The following is a 16,486-nucleotide window of genomic DNA, read 5'->3' on the forward strand; positions in this document are numbered from 1 at the left end:
AAAACAGTAACACTTGTTCAGAAAGAAAGAAAGCATGAGCCCCAGATTTTATGTTGTCCTGGAGAGCTTGCAGAGCACCGGGGAAAGGCAGGCAGAGAATTCCCTGCTAGCACCTTCTCTGTGCCTGTTCACATTGCTTCGCAAGAATCGCTTTGTGCAGAAAACAGTAACACTTGTTCAGAACGAAAGAAAGCACAGAGCCCCAGATTCTATGTTGTCCTGGAGAGCTTGCAGAGCACTGGGGAAAGGCAGGCAGAGAATTCCTTGCTAGCACCTTCTCTGTGCCTGGGAAGCAGAAGTGTTCACATTGCTTGGCAGCATCGCTTTTGTGCAGAAAACACTAACACTTGTTCAGAAGGAAAGAAAGCACAGAGCCCCAGATTCTATGTTGTCCTGGAGAGCTTGCAGAGCACTGGGGAAAGGCAGGCAGAGAATTCCCTGCTAGCACCTTCTCTGTGCCTGTTCACATTGCTTCGCAGAATCGCTTTTGTGCAGAAAACAGTAACACTTGTTCAGAACGAAAGAAAGCACAGAGCCCCAGATTTTATGTTGTCCTGGAGAGCTTGCAGAGCACTGGGGAAAGGCAGGCAGAGAATTCCTTGCTAGCACCTTCTCTGTGCCTGTTCACATTGCTTCGCAGAATCGCTTTTGTGCAGAAAACACTAACACTTGTTCAGAACGAAAGAAAGCACAGAGCCCCAGATTTTATGTTGTCCTGGAGAGCTTGCAGAGCACTGGGGAAAGGCAGGCAGAGAATTCCCTGCTAGCACCTTCTCTGTGCCTGGGAAGCAGAAGTGTTCACATTGCTTCGCAGAATCGCTTTTGTGCAGAAAACAGTAACACTTGTTCAGAAGGAAAGAAAGCACAGAGCCCCAGATTTTATGTTGTCCTGGAGAGCTTGCAGAGCACTGGGGAAAGGCAGGCAGAGAATTCCCTGCTAGCACCTTCTCTGTGCCTGTTCACATTGCTTCGCAGAATCGCTTTTGTGCAGAAAACACTAACACTTGTTCAGAACGAAAGAAAGCATGAGCCCCAGATTCTATGTTGTCCTGGAGAGCTTGCAGAGCACTGGGGAAAGGCAGGCAGAGAATTCCCTGCTAGCACCTTCTCTGTGCCTGGGAAGCAGAAGTGTTCACATTGCTTCGCAGAATCGCTTTTGTGCAGAAAACAGTAACACTTGTTCAGAAGGAAAGAAAGCACAGAGCCCCAGATTTTATGTTGTCCTGGAGAGCTTGCAGAGCACTGGGGAAAGGCAGGCAGAGAATTCCCTGCTAGCACCTTCTCTGTGCCTGTTCACATTGCTTCGCAGAATCGCTTTTGTGCAGAAAACAGTAACACTTGTTCAGAACAAAAGAAAGCACAGAGCCCCAGATTCTATGTTGTCCTGGAGAGCTTGCAGAGCACTGGGGAAAGGCAGGCAGAGAATTCCTTGCTAGCACCTTCTCTGTGCCTGGGAAGCAGAAGTGTTCACATTGCTTGGCAGAATCGCTTTTGTGCAGAAAACACTAACACTTGTTCAGAACGAAAGAAAGCACAGAGCCCCAGATTTTATGTTGTCCTGGAGAGCTTGCAGAGCACTGGGGAAAGGCAGGCAGAGAATTCCCTGCTAGCACCTTCTCTGTGCCTGTTCACATTGCTTCGCAGAATCGCTTTTGTGCAGAAAACAGTAACACTTGTTCAGAACGAAAGAAAGCACAGAGCCCCAGATTCTATGTTGTCCTGGAGAGCTTGCAGAGCACTGGGGAAAGGCAGGCAGAGAATTCCCTGCTAGCACCTTCTCTGTGCCTGGGAAGCAGAAGTGTTCACATTGCTTCGCAGAATCGCTTTTGTGCAGAAAACACTAACACTTGTTCAGAAGGAAAGAAAGCACAGAGCCCCAGATTTGCTGTTGTCTTGGAGAGCTTGCAGAGCACTGGGGAAAGGCAGGCAGAGAATTCCCTGCTAGCACCTTCTCTGTGCCTGTTCACATTGCTTCGCAGAATCGCTTTTGTGCAGAAAACAGTAACACTTGTTCAGAAAGAAAGAAAGCATGAGCCCCAGATTTTATGTTGTCCTGGAGAGCTTGCAGAGCACCGGGGAAAGGCAGGCAGAGAATTCCCTGCTAGCACCTTCTCTGTGCCTGTTCACATTGCTTCGCAGAATCGCTTTTGTGCAGAAAACAGTAACACTTGTTCAGAACGAAAGAAAGTACAGAGCCCCGGATTCTATGTTGCCCTGGAGAGCTTGCACAGCACTGGGGAAAGGCAGGCAGAGAATTCCTTGCTAGCACCTTCTCTGTGCCTGGGAAGCAGAAGTGTTCACATTGCTTCGCAGAATTGCTTTTGTGCAGAAAACACTAACACTTGTTCAGAACGAAAGAAAGCACAGAGCCCCAGATTTGCTGTTGTCCTGGAGAGCTTGCAGAGCACTGGGGAAAGGCAGGCAGAGAATTCCCTGCTAGCACCTGCTCTGTGCCTGGGAAGCAGAAGTGTTCACATTGCTTGGCAGAATCGCTTTTGTGCAGAAAACAGTAACACTTGTTCAGAACGAAAGAAAGCACAGAGCCCCAGATTTTATGTTGTCCTGGAGAGCTTGCAGAGTACTGGGGAAAGGCAGGCAGAGAATTCCCTGCTAGCACCTTCTCTGTGCCTGTTCACATTGCTTCGCAGAATCGCTTTTGTGCAGAAAACAGTAACACTTGTTCAGAAAGAAAGAAAGCATGAGCCCCAGATTTTATGTTGTCCTGGAGAGCTTGCAGAGCACTGGGGAAAGGCAGGCAGAGAATTCCTTGCTAGCACCTTCTCTGTGCCTGGGAAGCAGAAGTGTTCACATTGCTTGGCAGCATCGCTTTTGTGCAGAAAACACTAACACTTGTTCAGAACGAAAGAAAGCACAGAGCCCCAGATTCTATGTTGTCCTGGAGAGCTTGCAGAGCACTGGGGAAAGGCAGGCAGAGAATTCCCTGCTAGCACCTTCTCTGTGCCTGTTCACATTGCTTCGCAGAATCGCTTTTGTGCAGAAAACAGTAACACTTGTTCAGAACGAAAGAAAGCACAGAGCCCCAGATTCTATGTTGTCCTGGAGAGCTTGCAGAGCACTGGGGAAAGGCAGGCAGAGAATTCCCTGCTAGCACCTTCTCTGTGCCTGGGAAACAGAAGTGTTCACATTGCTTCGCAGAATCGCTTTTGTGCAGAAAACAGTAACACTTGCTCATTACGAAAGAAAGCACAGAGCCCCAGATTTTATGTTGTCCTGGAGAGCTTGCAGAGCACTGGGGAAAGGCAGGCAGAGAATTCCCTGCTAGCACCTTCTCTGTGCCTGGGAAGCAGAAGTGTTCACATTGCTTCGCAGAATCGCTTTTGTGCAGAAAACACTAACACTTGTTCAGAACGAAAGAAAGCACAGAGCCCCAGATTCTATGTTGTCCTGGAGAGCTTGCAGAGCACTGGGGAAAGGCAGGCAGAGAATTCCCTGCTAGCACCTTCTCTGTGCCTGGGAAGCAGAAGTGTTCACATTGCTTCGCAGAATCGCTTTTGTGCAGAAAACACTAACACTTGTTCAGAAGGAAAGAAAGCACAGAGCCCCAGAATCTATGTTGTCCTGGAGAGCTTGCAGAGCACTGGGGAAAGGCAGGCAGAGAATTCCTTGCTAGCACCTTCTCTGTGCCTGTTCACATTGCTTCGCAGAATCGCTTTTGTGCAGAAAACAGTAACACTTGTTCAGAACGAAAGAAAGCATGAGCCCCAGATTTTATGTTGTCCTGGAGAGCTTGCAGAGCACTGGGGAAAGGCAGGCAGAGAATTCCCTGCTAGCACCTTCTCTGTGCCTGTTCACATTGCTTCGCAGAATCGCTTTTGTGCAGAAAACAGTAACACTTGTTCAGAACGAAAGAAAGCACAGAGCCCCAGATTTTATGTTGTCCTGGAGAGCTTGCAGAGCACTGGGGAAAGGCAGGCAGAGAATTCCCTGCTAGCACCTTCTCTGTGCCTGGGAAGCAGAAGTGTTCACATTGCTTCGCAGAATCGCTTTTGTGCAGAAAACAGTAACACTTGTTCAGAAGGAAAGAAAGCACAGAGCCCCAGATTTGCTGTTGTCTTGGAGAGCTTGCAGAGCACTGGGGAAAGGCAGGCAGAGAATTCCCTGCTAGCACCTTCTCTGTGCCTGTTCACATTGCTTCGCAGAATCGCTTTTGTGCAGAAAACAGTAACACTTGTTCAGAAAGAAAGAAAGCATGAGCCCCAGATTTTATGTTGTCCTGGAGAGCTTGCAGAGCACCGGGGAAAGGCAGGCAGAGAATTCCCTGCTAGCACCTTCTCTGTGCCTGTTCACATTGCTTCGCAGAATCGCTTTTGTGCAGAAAACAGTAACACTTCTTCAGAACGAAAGAAAGCACAGAGCCCCAGATTTTATGTTGTCCTGGAGAGCTTGCAGAGCACTGGGGAAAGGCAGGCAGAGAATTCCTTGCTAGCACCTTCTCTGTGCCTGGGAAGCAGAAGTGTTCACATTGCTTCGCAGAATCGCTTTTGTGCAGAAAACAGTAACACTTGTTCAGAACGAAAGAAAGCACAGAGCCCCAGATTTGCTGTTGTCCTGGAGAGCTTGCAGAGCACTGGGGAAAGGCAGGCAGAGAATTCCCTGCTAGCACCTTCTCTGTGCCTGTTCACATTGCTTCGCAGAATCGCTTTTGTGCAGAAAACAGTAACACTTGTTCAGAAAGAAAGAAAGCATGAGCCCCAGATTTTATGTTGTCCTGGAGAGCTTGCAGAGCACCGGGGAAAGGCAGGCAGAGAATTCCCTGCTAGCACCTTCTCTGTGCCTGTTCACATTGCTTCGCAGAATCGCTTTTGTGCAGAAAACAGTAACACTTGTTCAGAACGAAAGAAAGCACAGAGCCCCGGATTCTATGTTGTCCTGGAGAGCTTGCAGAGCACTGGGGAAAGGCAGGCAGAGAATTCCCTGCTAGCACCTTCTCTGTGCCTGGGAAGCAGAAGTGTTCACATTGCTTCGCAGAATTGCTTTTGTGCAGAAAACACTAACACTTGTTCAGAACGAAAGAAAGCACAGAGCCCCAGATTTTATGTTGTCCTGGAGAGCTTGCAGAGCACTGGGGAAAGGCAGGCAGAGAATTCCTTGCTAGCACCTTCTCTGTGCCTGGGAAGCAGAAGTGTTCACATTGCTTCGCAGAATCGCTTTTGTGCAGAAAACACTAACACTTGTTCAGAACGAAAGAAAGCACAGAGCCCCAGATTTTATGTTGTCCTGGAGAGCTTGCAGAGCACTGGGGAAAGGCAGGCAGAGAATTCCCTGCTAGCACCTTCTCTGTGCCTGGGAAGCAGAAGTGTTCACATTGCTTCGCAGAATCGCTTTTGTGCAGAGAACACTAACACTTGTTCAGAAGGAAAGAAAGCACAAAGCCCCAGAATCTATGTTGTCCTGGAGAGCTTGCAGAGCACTGGGGAAAGGCAGGCAGAGAATTCCCTGCTAGCACCTTCTCTGTGCCTGTTCACATTGCTTCGCAGAATCGCTTTTGTGCAGAAAACAGTAACACTTGTTCAGAAAGAAAGAAAGCATGAGCCCCAGATTTTATGTTGTCCTGGAGAGCTTGCAGAGCACCGGGGAAAGGCAGGCAGAGAATTCCCTGCTAGCACCTTCTCTGTGCCTGGGAAGCAGAAGTGTTCACATTGCTTCGCAGAATCGCTTTTGTGCAGAAAACAGTAACACTTGTTCAGAACGAAAGAAAGTACAGAGCCCCAGATTTTATGTTGTCCTGGAGAGCTTGCAGAGCACTGGGGAAAGGCAGGCAGAGAATTCCCTGCTAGCACCTTCTCTGTGCCTGTTCACATTGCTTCGCAGAATCGCTTTTGTGCAGAAAAGAGTAACACTTGTTCAGAACGAAAGAAAGCACAGAGCCCCAGATTTTATGTTGTCATGGAGAGCTTGCAGAGCACTGGGGAAAGGCAGGCAGAGAATTCCTTGCTAGCACCTTCTCTGTGCCTGGGAAGCAGATGTGTTCACATTGCTTCGCAGAATCGCTTTTGTGCAGAAAACACTAACACTTGTTCAGAATGAAAGAAAGCACAGAGCCCCAAATTTTATGTTGTCCTGGGGAGCTTGCAGAGCACTGGGGAAAGGCAGGCAGAGAATTCCCTGCTAGCACCTTCTCTGTGCCTGTTCACATTGCTTGGCAGAATCGCTTTTGTGCAGAAAACAGTAACACTTGTTCAGAACGAAAGAAAGCACAGAGCCCCAGATTTGCTGTTGTCCTGGAGAGCTTGCAGAGCACTGGGGAAAGGCAGGCAGAGAATTCCCTGCTAGCACCTTCTCTGTGCCTGGGAAGCAGAAGTGTTCACATTGCTTGGCAGAATCGCTTTTGTGCAGAAAACAGTAACACTTGTTCAGAACGAAAGAAAGCACAGAGCCCCAGATTCTATGTTGTCCTGGAGAGCTTGCAGAGCACTGGGGAAAGGCAGGCAGAGAATTCCCTGCTAGCACCTTCTCTGTGCCTGTTCACATTGCTTCGTAGAATCGCTTTTGTGCAGAAAACACTAACACTTGTTCAGAACGAAAGAAAGCACAGAGCCCCAGATTTTATGTTGTCCTGGAGAGCTTGCAGAGCACTGGGGAAAGGCAGGCAGAGAATTCCCTGCTAGCACCTTCTCTGTGCCTGGGAAGCAGAAGTGTTCAGATTGCTTCGCAGAATCGCTTTTGTGCAGAAAACACTAACACTTGTTCAGAATGAAAGAAAGCACAGAGCCCCAAATTTTATGTTGTCCTGGAGAGCTTGCAGAGCACTGGGGAAAGGCAGGCAGAGAATTCCCTGCTAGCACCTTCTCTGTGCCTGTTCACATTGCTTCGCAGAATCGCTTTTGTGCAGAAAACACTAACACTTGTTCAGAACGAAAGAAAGCACAGAGCCCCAGATTTGCTGTTGTCCTGGAGAGCTTGCAGAGCACTGGGGAAAGGCAGGCAGAGAATTCCCTGCTAGCACATTCTCTGTGCCTGGGAAGCAGAAGTGTTCACATTGCTTCGCAGAATCGCTTTTGTGCAGAAAACAGTAACACTTGTTCAGAACGAAAGAAAGCACAGAGCCCCAGATTTTATGTTGTCCTGGAGAGCTTTCAGAGTACTGGGGAAAGGCAGGCAGAGAATTCCCTGCTAGCACCTTCTCTGTGCCTGTTCACATTGCTTCGCAGAATCGCTTTTGTGCAGAAAACAGTAACACTTGTTCAGAACGAAAGAAAGCATGAGCCCCAGATTTTATGTTGTCCTGGGGAGCTTGCAGAGCACTGGGGAAAGGCAGGCAGAGAATTCCCTGCTAGCACCTTCTCTGTGCCTGTTCACATTGCTTCGCAGAATCGCTTTTGTGCAGAAAACAGTAACACTTGTTCAGAACGAAAGAAAGCACAGAGCCCCAGATTCTATGTTGTCCTGGAGAGCTTGCAGAGCACTGGGGAAAGGCAGGCAGAGAATTCCCTGCTAGCACCTTCTCTGTGCCTGGGAAGCAGAAGTGTTCACATTGCTTCGCAGAATCGCTTTTGTGCAGAAAACAGTAACACTTGTTCAGAAAGAAAGAAAGCACAGAGCCCCAGATTTGCTGTTGTCCTGGAGAGCTTGCAGAGCACTGGGGAAAGGCAGGCAGAGAATTCCCTGCTAGCACCTTCTCTGTGCCTGTTCACATTGCTTCGTAGAATCGCTTTTGTGCAGAAAACACTAACACTTGTTCAGAACGAAAGAAAGCACAGAGCCCCAGATTCTATGTTGTCCTGGAGAGCTTGCAGAGCACTGGGGAAAGGCAGGCAGAGAATTCCCTGCTAGCACCTTCTCTGTGCCTGTTCACATTGCTTCGTAGAATCGCTTTTGTGCAGAAAACACTAACACTTGTTCAGAACGAAAGAAAGCACAGAGCCCCAGATTTTATGTTGTCCTGGAGAGCTTGCAGAGCACTGGGGAAAGGCAGGCAGAGAATTCCCTGCTAGCACCTTCTCTGTGCCTGGGAAGCAGAAGTGTTCAGATTGCTTCGCAGAATCGCTTTTGTGCAGAAAACACTAACACTTGTTCAGAATGAAAGAAAGCACAGAGCCCCAAATTTTATGTTGTCCTGGAGAGCTTGCAGAGCACTGGGGAAAGGCAGGCAGAGAATTCCCTGCTAGCACCTTCTCTGTGCCTGTTCACATTGCTTCGCAGAATCGCTTTTGTGCAGAAAACACTAACACTTGTTCAGAACGAAAGAAAGCACAGAGCCCCATATTTGCTGTTGTCCTGGAGAGCTTGCAGAGCACTGGGGAAAGGCAGGCAGAGAATTCCCTGCTAGCACATTCTCTGTGCCTGGGAAGCAGAAGTGTTCACATTGCTTCGCAGAATCGCTTTTGTGCAGAAAACAGTAACACTTGTTCAGAACGAAAGAAAGCACAGAGCCCCAGATTTTATGTTGTCCTGGAGAGCTTGCAGAGTACTGGGGAAAGGCAGGCAGAGAATTCCCTGCTAGCACCTTCTCTGTGCCTGTTCACATTGCTTCGCAGAATCGCTTTTGTGCAGAAAACAGTAACACTTGTTCAGAAAGAAAGAAAGCATGAGCCCCAGATTTTATGTTGTCCTGGGGAGCTTGCAGAGCACTGGGGAAAGGCAGGCAGAGAATTCCCTGCTAGCACCTTCTCTGTGCCTGTTCACATTGCTTCGCAGAATCGCTTTTGTGCAGAAAACAGTAACACTTGTTCAGAACGAAAGAAAGCACAGAGCCCCAGATTCTATGTTGTCCTGGAGAGCTTGCAGAGCACTGGGGAAAGGCAGGCAGAGAATTCCCTGCTAGCACCTTCTCTGTGCCTGGGAAGCAGAAGTGTGCACATTGCTTCGCAGAATCGCTTTTGTGCAGAAAACAGTAACACTTGTTCAGAAAGAAAGAAAGCACAGAGCCCCAGATTTGCTGTTGTCCTGGAGAGCTTGCAGAGCACTGGGGAAAGGCAGGCAGAGAATTCCCTGCTAGCACCTTCTCTGTGCCTGTTCACATTGCTTCGTAGAATCGCTTTTGTGCAGAAAACACTAACACTTGTTCAGAACAAAAGAAAGCACAGAGCCCCAGATTCTATGTTGTCCTGGAGAGCTTGCAGAGCACTGGGGAAAGGCAGGCAGAGAATTCCCTGCTAGCACCTTCTCTGTGCCTGGGAAGCAGAAGTGTTCAGATTGCTTCGCAGAATCGCTTTTGTGCAGAAAACACTAACACTTGTTCAGAATGAAAGAAAGCACAGAGCCCCAAATTTTATGTTGTCCTGGAGAGCTTGCAGAGCACTGGGGAAAGGCAGGCAGAGAATTCCCTGCTAGCACCTTCTCTGTGCCTGTTCACATTGCTTCGCAGAATCGCTTTTGTGCAGAAAACACTAACACTTGTTCAGAACGAAAGAAAGCACAGAGCCCCAGATTTGCTGTTGTCCTGGAGAGCTTGCAGAGCACTGGGGAAAGGCAGGCAGAGAATTCCCTGCTAGCACCTTCTCTGTGCCTGGGAAGCAGAAGTGTTCACATTGCTTGGCAGAATCGCTTTTGTGCAGAAAACAGTAACACTTGTTCAGAACGAAAGAAAGCACAGAGCCCCAGATTTTATGTTGTCCTGGAGAGCTTGCAGAGTACTGGGGAAAGGCAGGCAGAGAATTCCCTGCTAGCACCTTCTCTGTGCCTGTTCACATTGCTTCGCAGAATCGCTTTTGTGCAGAAAACAGTAACACTTGTTCAGAACGAAAGAAAGCATGAGCCCCAGATTTTATGTTGTCCTGGGGAGCTTGCAGAGCACTGGGGAAAGGCAGGCAGAGAATTCCCTGCTAGCACCTTCTCTGTGCCTGTTCACATTGCTTCGCAGAATCGCTTTTGTGCAGAAAACAGTAACACTTGTTCAGAACGAAAGAAAGCACAGAGCCCCAGATTCTATGTTGTCCTGGAGAGCTTGCAGAGCACTGGGGAAAGGCAGGCAGAGAATTCCCTGCTAGCACCTTCTCTGTGCCTGGGAAGCAGAAGTGTTCAGATTGCTTCGCAGAATCGCTTTTGTGCAGAAAACACTAACACTTGTTCAGAATGAAAGAAAGCACAGAGCCCCAAATTTTATGTTGTCCTGGAGAGCTTGCAGAGCACTGGGGAAAGGCAGGCAGAGAATTCCCTGCTAGCACCTTCTCTGTGCCTGTTCACATTGCTTCGCAGAATCGCTTTTGTGCAGAAAACACTAACACTTGTTCAGAACGAAAGAAAGCACAGAGCCCCATATTTGCTGTTGTCCTGGAGAGCTTGCAGAGCACTGGGGAAAGGCAGGCAGAGAATTCCCTGCTAGCACATTCTCTGTGCCTGGGAAGCAGAAGTGTTCACATTGCTTCGCAGAATCGCTTTTGTGCAGAAAACAGTAACACTTGTTCAGAACGAAAGAAAGCACAGAGCCCCAGATTTTATGTTGTCCTGGAGAGCTTGCAGAGTACTGGGGAAAGGCAGGCAGAGAATTCCCTGCTAGCACCTTCTCTGTGCCTGTTCACATTGCTTCGCAGAATCGCTTTTGTGCAGAAAACAGTAACACTTGTTCAGAACGAAAGAAAGCATGAGCCCCAGATTTTATGTTGTCCTGGGGAGCTTGCAGAGCACTGGGGAAAGGCAGGCAGAGAATTCCCTGCTAGCACCTTCTCTGTGCCTGTTCACATTGCTTCGCAGAATCGCTTTTGTGCAGAAAACAGTAACACTTGTTCAGAACGAAAGAAAGCACAGAGCCCCAGATTCTATGTTGTCCTGGAGAGCTTGCAGAGCACTGGGGAAAGGCAGGCAGAGAATTCCCTGCTAGCACCTTCTCTGTGCCTGGGAAGCAGAAGTGTGCACATTGCTTCGCAGAATCGCTTTTGTGCAGAAAACAGTAACACTTGTTCAGAAAGAAAGAAAGCACAGAGCCCCAGATTTGCTGTTGTCCTGGAGAGCTTGCAGAGCACTGGGGAAAGGCAGGCAGAGAATTCCCTGCTAGCACCTTCTCTGTGCCTGTTCACATTGCTTCGTAGAATCGCTTTTGTGCAGAAAACACTAACACTTGTTCAGAACAAAAGAAAGCACAGAGCCCCAGATTCTATGTTGTCCTGGAGAGCTTGCAGAGCACTGGGGAAAGGCAGGCAGAGAATTCCCTGCTAGCACCTTCTCTGTGCCTGGGAAGCAGAAGTGTTCAGATTGCTTCGCAGAATCGCTTTTGTGCAGAAAACACTAACACTTGTTCAGAATGAAAGAAAGCACAGAGCCCCAAATTTTATGTTGTCCTGGAGAGCTTGCAGAGCACTGGGGAAAGGCAGGCAGAGAATTCCCTGCTAGCACCTTCTCTGTGCCTGTTCACATTGCTTCGCAGAATCGCTTTTGTGCAGAAAACACTAACACTTGTTCAGAACGAAAGAAAGCACAGAGCCCCAGATTTGCTGTTGTCCTGGAGAGCTTGCAGAGCACTGGGGAAAGGCAGGCAGAGAATTCCCTGCTAGCACCTTCTCTGTGCCTGGGAAGCAGAAGTGTTCACATTGCTTGGCAGAATCGCTTTTGTGCAGAAAACAGTAACACTTGTTCAGAACGAAAGAAAGCACAGAGCCCCAGATTTTATGTTGTCCTGGAGAGCTTGCAGAGTACTGGGGAAAGGCAGGCAGAGAATTCCCTGCTAGCACCTTCTCTGTGCCTGTTCACATTGCTTCGCAGAATCGCTTTTGTGCAGAAAACAGTAACACTTGTTCAGAACGAAAGAAAGCATGAGCCCCAGATTTTATGTTGTCCTGGGGAGCTTGCAGAGCACTGGGGAAAGGCAGGCAGAGAATTCCCTGCTAGCACCTTCTCTGTGCCTGTTCACATTGCTTCGCAGAATCGCTTTTGTGCAGAAAACAGTAACACTTGTTCAGAACGAAAGAAAGCACAGAGCCCCAGATTCTATGTTGTCCTGGAGAGCTTGCAGAGCACTGGGGAAAGGCAGGCAGAGAATTCCCTGCTAGCACCTTCTCTGTGCCTGGGAAGCAGAAGTGTGCACATTGCTTCGCAGAATCGCTTTTGTGCAGAAAACAGTAACACTTGTTCAGAACGAAAGAAAGCACAGAGCCCCAGATTTTATGTTGTCCTGGAGAGCTTGCAGAGCACTGGGGAAAGGCAGGCAGAGAATTCCCTGCTAGCACCTTCTCTGTGCCTGTTCACATTGCTTCGCAGAATCGCTTTTGTGCAGAAAACACTAACACTCGTTCAGAACGAAAGAAAGCACAGAGCCCCAGATTTTATGTTGTCCTGGAGAGCTTGCAGAGCACTGGGGAAAGGCAGGCAGAGAATTCCCTGCTAGCACCTTCTCTGTGCCTGTTCACATTGCTTCGCAGAATCGCTTTTGTGCAGAAAACAGTAACACTTGTTCAGAACGAAAGAAAGCACAGAGCCCCAGATTTGCTGTTGTCCTGGAGCGCTTGCAGAGCACTGGGGAAGGGCAGGCAGAGAATTCCTTGCTAGCACCTTCTCTGTGCCTGGGAAGCAGAAGTGTTCACATTGCTTCGCAGAATCGCTTTTGTGCAGAAAACAGTAACACTTGTTCAGAAGGAAAGAAAGCACAGAGCCCCAGATTTTATGTTGTCCTGGAGAGCTTGCAGAGCACTGGGGAAAGGCAGGCAGAGAATTCCCTGCTAGCACCTTCTCTGTGCCTGTTCACATTGCTTCGCAGAATCGCTTTTGTGCAGAAAACAGTAACACTTGTTCAGAACGAAAGAAAGCATGAGCCCCAGATTTTATGTTGTCCTGGAGAGCTTGCAGAGCACTGGGGAAAGGCAGGCAGAGAATTCCCTGCTAGCACCTTCTCTGTGCCTGGGAAGCAGAAGTGTTCACATTGCTTCGCAGAATCGCTTTTGTGCAGAAAACACTAACACTTGTTCAGAACGAAAGAAAGCACAGAGCCCCAGATTTGCTGTTGTCCTGGAGAGCTTGCAGAGCACTGGGGAAAGGCAGGCAGAGAATTCCCTGCTAGCACCTTCTCTGTGCCTGTTCACATTGCTTCGCAGAATCGCTTTTGTGCAGAAAACACTAACACTTGTTCAGAACGAAAGAAAGCACAGAGCCCCAGATTTGCTGTTGTCCTGGAGAGCTTGCAGAGCACTGGGGAAAGGCAGGCAGAGAATTCCCTGCTAGCACCTTCTCTGTGCCTGTTCACATTGCTTCGCAGAATCGCTTTTGTGCAGAAAACACTAACACTTGTTCAGAACGAAAGAAAGCACAGAGCCCCAGATTTGCTGTTGTCCTGGAGAGCTTGCAGAGCACTGGGGAAAGGCAGGCAGAGAATTCCCTGCTAGCACCTTCTCTGTGCCTGGGAAGCAGAAGTGTTCACATTGCTTCGCAGAATCGCTTTTGTGCAGAAAACACTAACACTTGTTCAGAACGAAAGAAAGCACAGAGCCCCAGATTTTATGTTGTCCTGGAGAGCTTGCAGAGCACTGGGGAAAGGCAGGCAGAGAATTCCCTGCTAGCACCTTCTCTGTGCCTGTTCACATTGCTTCGCAGAATCGCTTTTGTGCAGAAAACACTAACACTTGTTCAGAAGGAAAGAAAGCACAGAGCCCCAGATTCTATGTTGTCCTGGAGAGCTTGCAGAGCACTGGGGAAAGGCAGGCAGAGAATTTCCTGCTAGCATCTTCTCTGTGCCTGCGAAGGAGAAGTGTTCCCATTGCTTTGCAGAATCGCTTTTGTGCAAGTGATACCAAACTGTGAGGTGCTGATGACTCTCTTGAAGGACAGGAGGCATTGCAGAGGGATCTAGATAGATTGGAGCACTGGGCAATCGTTAATGGGATGAAATTTAAGAAATGAAAATACCGGCTTCTGCACTTGGGAGGGCGCTACGGCAGGCACAATTATAATAGGGAGAGGAGTGGCTGGAGAGCATCCCTGCAGAAAGGGATCCAGGGGCACTGGCTGACAGCAGGCTCAGTGTGAGCCAGCAGCGTGCGCCCTGGCAGCCAAGAGCGGAAACCGCACCCTGGGGTGCATCAGCCACAGCATAAGCAGCCGGGCAAAAGAGGGGATTATCCTGCTGTGTTCAGCGTTGTTGCGGCCTCACCTTGAGTGCTGTGGTAGTTCTGGGCCCCACCATTTGAGAAGGCTGTGAAGGTCCTGGAATGTGTCCCGAGAAGGGCAAGCAAGCTGGTGAAAGGGCTGGAAGGACTATCCTGTGAGGAGCAGTGGGGGACTTTGGGTTTGTTTGGCTTGGTGAGAAGGAGGCTGAGGTGTGACCTCATTGTTCTCTAGAGCTTCCTGAGGAGGGGGAAGGGGAGGGGGAGGTGCTGATCTCTTCTCCCTGGTATCCAGGGCGAGGGTGTGTGGGAAAGGTTCAAAGCTGCGCCAGGGGAGGTTTAGGGCGGACATTAGGAAGCATTTGTTTGCCAAGAGGGAGGTCAAACACTGGAACAAAATTCCTGCAGAGGTGGTTGATGCCCCAAGCCTGTCAGTGTTTAAGAGGGCTCTGGACAATGCCCTTAACAACAGGCTTTAACTTTTGGTCAGCACTGAAGTGGTCACGCAGTGGGACTGGACAATCCTAGTAGGTTTCTTCCAGCTGAACTATACATTCCCTTCCCCATTTCCCATTTCCCTTCCCCACTTCCACTTCCCTCCCAGTGAGACGAACAGCAAGGAGACTGTCGCTTGCCTGAAATGTCAGGGCTTTTTGAGCTCCAAAACCACATTCAAGGACACGCATCACAAAGGTTACAAGGGCTAACAGGATTTTATTGTTTCAGAGCAGATGCTCACAAGCATTAACATGGTGCAGATGTGTAGCCAGGAGCAGGCTGATGCAGTCCTCGGTTTAGCTTGAAAAAAACATCACTTGAAGCCTGGCAAAGGCAAGTGAGAGCCACAGAAAGTCACAAATGCCCTGCGTCGTGTGGAGGGACAGATGCGTGGATATTATGGTTAAGAAAATATTAATCTTTGCCGGAAAAAGGAAAGCAGATAACTGACTGATGCACAGAGAAGGTGCTCTTGAGAGCAAACTGAAAAGTTTTAAGAATGTGACCTTTCTCCCTTTTTTTGGGAATGAACTATTTTCACATGAATTTCCATCCTGGCATCCAAAAACCACCTAAACATTCCTGCACCTAGTTTATAATTATTTTTATATTTTTATAATTACATTTTAATAATATTTATATTTTTATAATTTTATTTTTTATTATTATATTTTTTTGCTCTTTACTTTTTATTCTTTTGATTGGGCTTTTAAAATTATTTTTATCCTTAGTTTTGCTCTCGTGTTTCTACATCCTTTCTTTCAGACTGTAAGAAAGGACGATCATCAATGCCACATTTGATTTATATAATTTTTAGAATTATATTTGTATAATTCGATGTTTTAACTGTTTATATTTGTTTTAAAAGCTATTCCTATAACTATTTTATAACTATTTGAATGGCTATTTTTATTATTAATTTTCCTCTTTACTTTTTATTCTTTTAATTGGGCTTTTTAAAATTATTTTTATCCTTAGTTTTGCTCTCGTGTTTGTAAATCCTTTGTTTCGGACTCTAAGAAAGGACGATCATCAATGCCACATTTGACTTAAATAATTTCTAGAATTCTATTTTGATATTTCGATTTTATAGCTTTTTATATTTGTTTTTATAGGTATTCCTATAACTATTTTTATAACTATTTGAATGGCTATTTTTATTATCATTTTTGCTCTTTACTTGTTATTCTTTTAATTGGGCTTTTTAAATTATTTTTATCCTTAGTTTTGCTCTTGTGTTTCTAAATCCTTTGTTTCAGACTGTAAGAAAGGACTATCATCAATGCCACGTTTGATTTATATAATTTTTAGAATTCTATTTTTATAATTCGATTTCATAACTGTTTATATTTGTTTTTATAGGTATTCCTATAACGATTTTATAACTATTTGAATGGCTATTTTTATTATTAATTTTGCTCTTTATTTTTTTTTTAATTGGGCTTTTTTAATTATTTTTATCCTGTTTTGCTCTCGTGTTTCTAAATTCTTTGTTTCAGACTGTAAGAAAGGACGATCATCAATGCCACGTTTGACTTAAATAATTTCTAGAATTCTATTTTGATAATTCGATTTTATATCTTTTTATATTTGTTTCTATAGCTATTCCTATAACTATTTTTATAACTATTTGAATGGTTATTTTTAATATTATTTTTACTCTTTACTTTATATTCTTTTAATTGGGCTATTTTTATTATTTTTATCCTTAGTTTTGCTCTCATGTTTCTAAATTCTTTGTTTCAGACTGTAAGAAAGGACTATCATCAATGCCACCTTTGATTTATATAATTTCTAGAATTCTATTTTGATAATTCGATTTTATAGCTTTTTAGATTTGTTTTTATAGCTATTCCTATAATTATTTTATAACTATTTGAATGGCTATTTTTATTATTAATTTTGCTCTTTACTTTTATTCTTTTAATTGGGCTTTTAAAATTATTTTTATCCTTAATTTTGCTCTCGTGTTTCTAAATTCTTTGTTTCAGATTCTAAGA

This window comes from Strix aluco, unplaced genomic scaffold, assembly GCF_031877795.1.
Source record: "Strix aluco isolate bStrAlu1 unplaced genomic scaffold, bStrAlu1.hap1 HAP1_SCAFFOLD_95, whole genome shotgun sequence".
Taxonomy (NCBI): Eukaryota; Metazoa; Chordata; class Aves; order Strigiformes; family Strigidae; genus Strix; species Strix aluco.